Consider the following 12316-nt stretch of genomic DNA (forward strand, 5'->3'; position numbering starts at 1 on the left):
TTTAAAAGTATTCCAGTTATATCGCGGCGTGTCAGCTTAATGTGGGAGGAAAGCCCGAAGTGATGCAGGTCTCAGACGTTTACCACTTCGGTGAAACCCACGAGCACGGGTATGGTTGCTGACAAACCAAGAAACATAATCGGGGCGAACCGGGATTCGAACCCACAATCATAGGTTTCTGGCGTGCCCAAGGGACGCAACTCTGCACAGCGAATCGCGGCGCCTTAGACGACTGGGCCACTCACATCATAGATGGTATGAGTGAGTAATAGGTGTGCGCTTTTATAACTATTCCAGCCTTATGTTCTGATGGCGACACCACGAAATGGCTGTACGCATTCAAACAACGTTGGTAGTTGAACCTGGATCTTCGGCGTTACGAGCGATATCTTCACCACTGGGGTACCACACCATCGCGTAAAGAGGTACATGGAGTGACAGAAGGTCTCAGTAAAATAGATAAGGTTTAACATTTATAAATTCGTGAGGAGACGAATACTAACAGTTAACCAGGAAGGATATACATGTACACTGCATGTCATCAGTAACTTCCCCCAGATTTCCCTTTTAAGACTTTTAACTTAATCTTCAGGTATATCGATGATCTGATATCGTTCGCGAACATCGGGTATCATCACGAGTTAATAGTGATGCATAGATATGTTCATGATAAAGTCGGAATCGTACAGTCGAAACTGCTTTCTGCAGAGATATGTCATGAATATGAAAAGGGTTTTGTCGCTTTTATTTCGCAAATGACGCACAATTCGTGTTTTATTGCGCCATTTTCGAGATAATTTCACAAAGTTACATCTAGCCATCTTTAGAGTATGTGTGCGCTACATTCATCATTTTATCGCGTCCCTTACACAATAAACTCGCGACTGTATCGATAGCCTTTCCCCGCACAGACGAAGGAATTGATGATATGCACATGTAGTGTACTGCAAGACACACAGAGCAAAGTGTTACTTCCTTCGGATCATGGTATACTGCATTGAATCTTGGATTTATAGATGCCCTATAGTACCCACCAGTATACATGATATTGGTTTGTTTAAGACAGGATATATGTAAGGTCACTGCTCAAATGTCACTGTGAAATGAAGAGCTGAACAATTTCCTTTTTACAACACAATTGGTCTTCAAGACATCAAGCATGATCAACGATCAATTTATTGTGGGAAATAAAATCTGTAGAAAAGGTGTTCCACCAACACCGAATGGTCCGTCCAAAAAATTAACAGGAGAAGTCAGACGTTATTGAACCGGTACATTATGATATAATCCCAGTCAACCCATGAGTTTGGATAAGTGGTAAAAACCGAGCATACTTAATGCAAATGCATCTGAAGCACCTTCATTTAAAGATTCCAAAGGCAACACAATGGTCTCGAAGTTTTGATTTTGTTGTTGATGCAAAATAGTGTTTTACGTGATTGTCGGTGTGAAAAGGGAATATAAAACACTTTCTGTCAACGACGTGACATTTATATAATGAAATTAAAGTGTTTTGCCACCATGCGTGTACCAATGAAACACAGACTGAGTCCTCTTGAAATAAGACTAGAAATATATTCGGCTTACTAGAGTTACAATGAACGTGTTAGAAACGTGTAAGGTAATCTGTTTGAGTGGGATTGTCTCTGTCGATGTTCGGCAATCAGGCACAGGCAACCGAGATAGTGACATAAACTAACCAAAGCCAACCTTTCCAAAATAATTGTGTCTGAACCATTTGTATTATCGACATCTGAAACAAATCTCGCTTTAAATCGCATTAAGCTTTCGTTTTGTGGTCTGTTCTTTTTTCGATATTGGCATCATTGTCATATTAACATGGAGAGATATATTCATATATTGTACATTGTGATTTGGTGGTCAAATGGTCTAAGACGTCCTAAATCGATGTACAAAGTAACTCCCCTTTTCCGTACCAAGATCCGCACTTGGATGCATATCTAACATTCACTTTCATTAGAATTTTTGGATTATCAGCATCATAATTGTGCTCGTTGATTTTACAAAATGGTAACTGTGACGACCTGCGCGCGCCGTTTCTGGCATTCCTCATTGTGCTGACACATTTGAGTGAGTGAGTTGGGTTTAACGCAGATTTAAACAGTATTCTAGTTATATCACGGCGTGTCAGCTTAATGTGAGAGGAAAGCCCGATGTTTACCACTTCGGTGAAATCCACGAGCACGGTAGGGTGCTGACAAACCTAGAACCATATAATCGGGGCGAACCGGGATTCGAACCCACAATCAAAGGTTTCTGGAGACGCAACTCTGCACAGCGAATCGCGGCGCCTTGGACGACTGGGCCACCCGTGTCCCCAAAAGGCAAACGTAACTGGGGTCATGTCGTTGTTAGTTGAGTTTGACGCCACTTTGAACTGTTTCTGTATTCCAGTTGTATTCCAGCGTGTCAGATTGATGTGGGAGGAAAAGCCGAAGTAATACAACTCTCAGACGTTTACTACTTTCGTGAAACCCACGATAAACGAGTATGGTGATGACAAACCTAGAAACATAATCAGGGCAAACTGGGGACATAGGTTTCTGGCACAACAAAGGGACTGAACTCTTCACAGCGTTTGAGTCGACTCGGCCGCCCATGCCCTCTATCATACAACTCAACTACCCTCATTTTTTTTAGATTTAATAATATATTATGTAATGTTCACTTCAAATGAGACGGAGATAGACCAGTAAGTTTACATATGATTTGATTGTTAAAATCCAAAAGAACTTGTTCAAATTCTCCCTTGCAATTGTTGTGTTCTTTGAAGGATGATGTTGATATGTCTTGTTGTTTGCATTCCTAACACGAGATGTACACCAGTTAGACAGACACAGAAAACCATATCAAGTGCGCATTAAAACGGCACCAATCTGCATTGGTCTGTCTTGACAACTTGTGTATTGTGTACACACACAAAAGAGTTATGAGTGAGTGAGTGAGTGAGTGAGTGAGTGAGTGAGTGAGTGAGTGAGTGAGTGAGTGAGTGAGTGAGTGAGTGAGTGAGTGAGTGAGTGAGTGAGTGCCGCTTTGAACAGTGGCCCAGTTATATCTCGGCGTGTCAGCTTGATGTGTTAAACAACATGCAAACAAACAAACAAATGTTTATCACCAAAGTTTAGTATTGTTTTGCGTATGCATGTTGACAGAAAGTATATGTTTTCGATCCTCATACAATACAATTAATGTCAACTGATTTGGACGGTTATTTCCGCCATCTTGTAATATGGACATAGCAGAAATCTAACTATATCAACGTCTGCTTTGCTCGTGGTCCCAGTGGATGTTTTTACTCCACATTAATGATGTGTTTATGTAAATGCTTTTTATAGTGTGTTCTTTCCCCCGCATGTACCAATGCTAGCAGTCCCATGGTGGATTTGCAAATGATGTCTACGAAAACGGAATTTTAAATACATTAATTTATTTTCATCATCTTAAAATAAAAACTCGTTCTAAACTGCGTCAAATGAAACAACGATTTCCCCTTTCTTCTCATGTGTGAGCAAATGCAATATTCATACAGGCTGATATTGACGAACTCAGAGGTGTGGTATTGACTGAGCTCACAGGCGTGATATTTGACTGCGTATTATAGCGAAAGGTGAAGTAAACCTCGTGTTGTCTCGCGACATGTTCATAGCTTTCATTTTTCGTTCATCAAATGTGACAACTTTGCAGCGGCAGAACCACGGCTCATAATAGATCTGTTGGGCGTTGGGAGCAGACAGCATGGCTAAAGGAGCTGAATACAAAATACTGACACATTTTGCAAAAGCTCGGCCACATCTCGAAACCCTGGCATTGTATGTTCCCCGTGAATAGTGTGAACAATTATGATAGTTTGTCACGGCCAGCAGATGCTTCCTGGGCACTCAGATATAACATCTTGTGTCAGGAGCATCTGTAATATGTCAGAAACACGTGAATTATTTAAGCGTTTATTGCCTAGTCCTGAACACGTGGCAGCAATGATCGAAATGCACTGAGCCAGTTCCAGAGTGTCAAGGTTCATGTCCATTGGTAATGTAGAAGACAGAAATGTAAAAGATCAGAATCGGTGCCATTAGTCGATCGGTGTTCCTCAAAGCCAAAGGGTCATGGAATGCCCAGTCTTTTAATGCTTCGAAATTCGCTCATGCATCTAAGACACATATGATCGTGGGTCTCATCCCTGTTCGCCCTGATTAGGTTTCTAGGTTTGTCGTACCCGTGCTTCTGGGTTTTATCAAAGGGTTTAAATTTAAGACCTGTATTATATAAGACTTTCCTCCAATACCAGGCTGAGACATAACAAAAAAAAAAAGAAAACAAAGAACAATTTCAATATGAAGATAAATCAGTCCTTGCGTTCAGCAATTCAGATATATTTTAATTGATACGTTCAACGTTCAATGTGTGGAATTTTGCACTATCGTAAATACAGAAATTCCATTCAGCCCTGAAGATGTTTTGTTAGACTCTTTCAAAACATACATGTAGTATTGATGTGTGAAGACGCGAGACTGCTTGGAAGAAGTCGTTGGAAAGTAGTATAATCAGCCATGAGGAAAGAAGGACTATTACTGCTAAACACAACCATCAGCAGAACAAACAAAAACAATATACTGATTATGGGAATATGTTATTGATAAGTGTAGCAGGGCGTGGAGTCATCCCACAGATGACATCCTTACCTTGTCAGCTTGCTGACGGGGTTAACCTCTTTGGTCATGTGGACAAGGCGTCCGACCTCGTATCAGAAGGTCCGTGGTTCGAATCCCATCACGGGACTCAGACATTTTATGGCCGCTACATTGGCGCCCAACGTGGGGATGAGCACGTTCATATTAAATTTGAGCAAAATAAGCCTTAGTACCCTACTATGCGGCCCGGGACGTGCCTTCTGTTGACGGGGGAGTATGTAGCAGGTCCGTGGTTCGAATCCCATCACGGGACTCGGAACTTTTATGGCTGCTACATAAGCGTAGCGCTGTAATGTATGACATATCAATGACCGTGATGCGAAAATCACATGTAGTGCAGGATTGATGCGTTGTGACAGAATCACACGTAGTGCAAGATTCGCGGCTTGTGTGGCATTGACACGTTGTGGGCGGTCTCTAGATCTCCAACTATTTACCCCGAGAAGATATATTGGCTTGAGGGCATTTTGTGAATGAACTAAACGGCAGCATGTATTTTCTTATTACGTGTGGAATAAGTGTTATACTGAAGCAACATAACGCTCAACTTTAAGGTAAATTGCAATAAAAGAGATTCGGTCTCAAACATATAAATTATACATGTGTGACAACATCAAAAGCGTATGTTAGTTCATTGATATTATTTTTAGACAATATATTTAGAAATCAACTTCAATTGGATTTTTTTTTCAAGTTTCTCAGCTTCTGTATCAATTTCAGATACCAAACAGTCAACGAATCTGCCATAAGCATCTTCGCATTATACAACCACATGGACTCCTCAAATGTTTGAAGGTCTGAGAAACACATGTAAATGAGAATCGGCGTCAAGTATTTAAGAATTAGATTTACAGCGCTATTTAATTTAGGCTGTTGGGTATCTTTCCACACATCTTACTGTCGTAAAAATGTTTCAATTATACCTTTTAACTTTCACTGTGACGCACAAAGGTCCAACCACTCAATAACCCCAAAGAGCACCAACAGCTAGCAGTGTCATTAATGCTTTTTTCAAATCAATATTTCAGCAATCCATGTTTAAAATGGTGATAAAATCATCTGAGTTGCAGTACGTTATTGCTATCATGAAATAGTGTTGCCCTTTAGACGAAGAGAGGTGAACACTGTTTTGCATTAATTCCATCCGGTAGCCCAAGTCCAATAAGCATTGAAACGTTGCTGAAATCTGCAGTAAATGTACATCATTTGTATTGACACATGGCAATCAACGACTACCCGAGGAGAGTGTTAATTTCACTGAGCGCGGTCAGTCTATATCACATAACTCCATCAAAGACCCTAGCTGTCTGGCACCTCCACTGAGACCAGATCCCCAACCGGAAACTCACAGACAGATACTCCATTTCCGGGTTGAGTGTCTATTTCCGGAAACTTTCCACCATCCCCACGCACGCTTCTCCCAAATCGGCGACATATACCAGATATCCTGCTATGTTTAGTGAGCTCTGACATTTCTCAATAGCAGAACATTTGTCCTACGGTGACAAGTCAGATAGATACAATGGAAGTACACATCAACAGATAAGCGAAGTCGTTTGTTTGTAAGAGCAGTGTCTGGCCTCATGACGGAACAATAAACGCAATTTAAGGAAAATGTTTGATTGAGGTTGCGATAATAGCATCTATGAAGTTGTATTTCTATGACTTTATGAAACAGAGTTTTGGGTTTGTATTACACTAGATCATGTGAAGAAGATAAAGTGGGTGAATATTACATAACGCTGCATAAGTAATTGCCTACTAGTATTTGCAACTATTATTATTCATATTAATTATGTTAGCACCACATTGTGGGATAATTTCACAAATTCGCTTGTGGGATTATTGTACAACGCTTTTCGAAGGTGTACCAGGATCCTATGATTCTTGGTTCACAAGCACCATGAGATCACGCAAGTGGCAATGGTCAAAGGCCTCCATCACCTGGGACAATCTCCCCACAAGCTCACACATCGTGATATAGCTGATCTCGAATTACTGTTGAACGCGACCTTTAATTCTCTCACCCATTATATCAAACGCAAACAGAATACGCACAGTGGAGTGTGTCTGTGTTGTTTTATTGTATAGAATCTTGCATATGGACAAAACGTCTGCTTCCGTCTCTTTAAATTATGGCGTTTTAGGGATGAAGATGAAGTGGTGTGATGGAGTCTTGTTTCGTTTAACTATTTACGATGAATTGACGGATGTTTGCTTCGAAAGAATGTCATAAATTGACACATGCTCATGGATTTGGTGATAGGAATGTTTTTGAATTTGGTAGTCTTTCAAAAGTTGACACTTAATACATGTACACTGTACCAATAACATGACATTTTTTCTGATTTTATTACGTTGAGCTGACCGGGTGATAGGTGACTGCTGATGTGGATCCGGTGTAAAGAAACTAAATGAACTTGGTCCCTTTGAAGGACCTTTAAATTTACCAATCCCACGCTGTCGTTTACATCAAACAATGAGATCATATGTCCGGTGAGTCATACTACAAACGCAACATACAATGAAATTAAAATTTATACTGAATCACCCAGGTTTTCAGGGAATCAATGAAGCCTCATGTTGTCAGGTCATCTGCAAGAATATCTCGGCCATGTAAATTTCGGGCTTTTAATTACCTCGAGTTCATCAGTTTACTCTGATACCATTTGTGGAAGCACGAGCGACTGCATTGTGTTAATTCTTCCGAATCTGACTTCAATCAAGGGAATTTGTTTTGATAATTGATATTGATTTCTTTGTCATTTGAGAATGGCTGAATTCTGAAAGCATTTTTGCAATTGCTTAATGGAAACAGATTGTACCACTAAAACCATAAAGAGCATGTCCCATATTTTTCATAATTCGCCAAACACTTATGACGTTTGAAAAGGTTTTGGAAAGCTATTGATCTAGTAGTCAAAATATTGTTTATCTGATTACATGTGTAATAAGTGCACAATTGAACAATAAACAATTGGTGCTCTATGTAACATGGCACCATAAAACAAAGATCCCAAAGTCAATACGTGTAGCTTTAATCTTACATAATATGCAAACGGAACAGTATAGATAAATTGAATTCAACCACACATAAATCACTGTCAAGACTCATAGCTCTTGCTGCTAACGAAATGTTTAAAAATAATTGATTCGCCGATGTGATTTACGTGTGTCTGACGTCATTTAATCTTAAATAAAAGACACCTACTTTCAATTTGTGGCAGCTCATTTGGTTTGTGAATTATTAATAAAGCAAAGCGAAAGACCATGCATGTACATGTACGTGCTTCCCAAAGTAAGTACACACGGACAAGTCGCACGATGTGAAACTCAATTCTAATTGTGTTGTGATTTTGTTTACCTAAGTATAATATTTACACTATCCGTGTGAATATATTTAAAGCATTTTTATTTGGACATTTTGACATTTCAAAATGGATATTGTGTGGTTGATTATGGGAATCTATATTATGCACTTCTCTTTCGCAGCTACACAATTCCTTATTTCATGTGATCATGATGCGTTATGGAACTGATGTGTCACCTTCTCTACCCCCTTCCACGACAATAGGTACAAGCTGCAGTAGATCTCAAGTAGTAGTAGTAGTAGTAGTAGTAGTAGAAGTAGAAGTAGTAGTAGTAGTAGTAGTAGTAGTAGTAGTAGTAGTAGGACCGCCTCCGTGGTCTAGTGGTAGAGCGTCCGCCCGGAGAGCGGAAGGTCCGGGGTTCGATGACCGCGTCATACCAAAAGACGTTAAAAGATGGTATTTGTTGTTACCCTGTCTGACGCTCGGCATTAAGGGGCTAAAACAAGGACTGGTCGGTTCGGAGTCAAAACCCGACGTTCGACGTTGAACACCATTTCACCTCACCGTTATTGTTATATTATTTTTGATGTTGTTATTGTCATTATTAAAACCTTGATTCTGATACTTAACCCACGTCAGGTTCTGATGCTTTTTAAAAGGAAACACAACAGTTTACATCATTTGTTCATTAATGTTACATCTTAACATAATACAATGGGTGTGAAAACCTTTTAACGCAGGTTATTTAGGGCGAATAACATATTCGGTACATGACAGGGAAATGGCTTTTTGATGCAATTAGCTTTGGATTTCTTCTCACAGTGCCGTTCCTAATGACGAAAACGACAGTCAAATGTCACCACCCGCGAATACACGTGCTGAAAAATGGCGGACACACTCTGCATCCCTTAGTTTAGCAGCACTGGTTATCTATGCCATGTTATTGGAACATAGTCAGCTTTTCCGTTTACTTCGAAATCTATTACAAATGGTTGTCGTTATTCAACGGCGCTGAAAACATGATAGGTTGTCAATACTAAAAGCAAATTTCTTAAAGGCGTTAAAAGCCAAGCTAAACTAATAGTTTTTTCACACAATGGGCCTAAAATTGGCAATCAGTCATTCAGTTCCACAATACGCTCATATACAAATTCTGCACAATCCACTGTAATGCCATGCGCCTGTTTATACATTGATTCTATAGTTTCCTATTAACATTGCGTGATCGATGTATTTGGTAATGTTAGACTTAAGTGCAGTTTTCATGATGAGCATTAGGTTGGGTAGTTTTTAATTTAAGAGCTTCACAATGCAAGGGGGTGTTTATTAAATATTTACAGAGGAATATTCGTCTTTGTTGACCATAAACCTTTTCATACAACATGTTAAAGTTAATCGGTCATACAAACCAATGACAAAACAACTTCTTATAAACGTACCTTTTAATAAATATTGCAGTTTACTTTGTTCAAAGTAAAGAGTAAAGAAAGGTCTCGAGAATTTTACATTACAATACATGATGATGTTCCTGTGCACAGGAGTAATAAATGAAGGTTACTTGAGTGGTATATCCGAAGTTGACTGCATCAAATCACTGTATGATAACCTAGTGTCATTATGTACCATGGGTCCTTTGAAACACACATGTTCTCAAAGGAATGTACAGACAGACGTAAATATAAAATTTCTCTGCTTTTTGAAAAAATAATCAACAGATCAAAATACACTTCTCTGCTTTTATAAGAATATTACATCTCATAGCTATATGACAGCGGTCTGTAAATAATCGAATCTTGACAAGACAATCCAGTGATTGACATCATTAGCATTATTCTGCGCAACTGGGATACGATGGCATGCATCAGCTAAATCAACGGGTCTGGCCACCCGATTCCGTAAGTCATCTCATACGACCAGCACGGATTGCTGAAGACCAATTCTAACTCGGATCTTCACGGAGGTTGTAAAAATAATCTTTGTCAAACGACCATCTTTCTCAGATGACCCTGGTAAGGCCCATGTCACAGGAAAGCATTTATCAGATCCCAAACCCTCATTTTATAACTGTCTTGATTATCAAAGCCTTGCCCAATTCTCACAGCGCCCAACTCAATGTGCTTTCTCCCCGGTCTGACGGAAACTATGACGTCTTTTAAATGAAATCTGATCAAGCCTTAACTTTTGACAGTAATGCCCTTTCTTATGTGTCAGCAGATTTATTTTGGGAATGTTATGGGACAAATAGAGTTCTGTCTATCCCTGGGAGACAACCAGTAAAATGAGACTGTGATCGATCGGGAAAAGGCGAAACACGGTAGAGAAACTTTTGAAATGACTGTCAAAAAGTCAAAAATTGGAATTTGTTCCCTTGCTAATCCTGCTCCCTGGATAGAGACAGTGACGGATAGCTGCTGGAACCGCAAATAGATTATTAAGAAAGACAATGACAATGTGTTTAATACCTTCATATATTCTGACACGGAAGCCTGTCTAACAAGACGCGCGAGGCTTTGCGGTAGCTAATCATCTGAAACATTGTTGAACCTAATCATCTGAGACAGTGCCATACCTAATCAACCAAGACATGATTGTGAGCACGGTTTCTAGCGACATGTTCTGGCTTCGATGGTCCTTTCGCAGCATAATAAATTACAGTAAAGTACGTTTATAACGAACACGCCTAAAGCCAACTGACGGATATAACGAACTGATTTTTTTGTCCCGACTATTTGCTATAGTTATGCTGTTTTTATGCTTATATCGAACTACGGTTATAACAAACTAAAGTTAGTGGTCCCTTTGAGTTCGTTATAACCGTAGTTTACTAGAAGTTTACTGTAATGGAATTTTACTTGAAAAACTTGGACAAGACTGATATTGCTGAGAGTTGGTTTAAACGACGGCTTTAACTGAAAGCAATATCACGAAGTCGCAAGTTGAATGCGAGAGGATTCGTCGACATGCCGTGGACGTTTACATGGTTCTGACAATCCAAAAATACCCAGGCAGGGTTGATCTGGATTATACCTGATGCATAGCGTCACAGTCCCCTGAGCCGTGATGCCCTTATTCATGTTGTCACAATTCTCTTATCTATGACGTCACAGTACCTGTATCCATGTTGTCACAGTACCCGAATTTATGTAGTCGCAATACTCTTATCTATGACGCCATAGTACCCTGTTGCATGTTGTCACAGTCCCCTAATTTATGTTGTCACAATTCTCTTATCTATAACGTCACAGTACCTGTATTCTTATTGTCACAGTACCCTTATTTATGTTGTCACAATTCTCTTATCTATGACGTCATAGTACCCTATGGCATGTTGTCACAGTCCCCTAATTTATGTTGTCACAATTCTCTTATCTATGACGTCATAGTACCCTATTGCATGTTGTCACAGTCCCCTAATTTATGTTGTCACAATACTCTTATCTGTAACGTCACAGTACCTGTATCCATGTTGTCACAGTCCCCAAATTTATGTTGTCACAATACACCTATCTATGAGGTCACAGTACCCTATTGCATGTTGTCACAATTCTCTTATCTATGAGGTCACAGTACCCTATTGCATGTTGTCACAATTCTCTTATCTATGAGGTCACAGTCCCCAAATTTATGTTGTCACAATTCTCTTATCTATGAGGTCACAGTACCCTATTGCATGTTGTCACAATGCTCTAATCTACGACGTCACAGTACCTGTATCCACGTTGTTACCACACAGTACCCTCACCCAAAACATCCTAATACCTTCAATGAAGAAGTCACATTCCCCTCACCCAATAAGGCATGTTACCCTCACCCAAGATGTCACAATACCCTCACCCAAAAAGTCAGATTTCCCCCACCAGAGAGTTCACAATACCCTCACCCAAGAAGTCACAATACCCTAATACATGTTGTCACAGTTCCTTATTTCATGCCACAGTAAACCTGCAGTCAATGTTTCCTCACCAGAGAGTTCACAGTACCCTCACCCCAGAAGTCACATTACCCTCACCCCAGAGTCACATCACCCTCACCCAAGAAGTCACAGTACCCTCACCAGAGGATTCACATTACCCTCACCCAAGAAGTCACATTACCCTCACCCCAGAAGTCACACTACCCTCACCCCAGAAGTCACATTACCCTCACCCCAGAAGTCACAGTACCCTCACCCAAGAAGTCACATTACCCTCACCCCAGAAGTCACAGTACTCTCACCAGAGAGTTCACATTATCCTCACCCAAGAAGTCACAATACCCTAACCCAAGAAGTCACATTACCCTCACCCCAGAAGTCAC

The sequence above is a fragment of the Haliotis rufescens genome, unplaced genomic scaffold, assembly GCF_023055435.1.
Source record: "Haliotis rufescens isolate VD_foot unplaced genomic scaffold, xgHalRufe1.0.p SCAF_7, whole genome shotgun sequence".
NCBI classification, from domain to species: domain Eukaryota; kingdom Metazoa; phylum Mollusca; class Gastropoda; order Lepetellida; family Haliotidae; genus Haliotis; species Haliotis rufescens.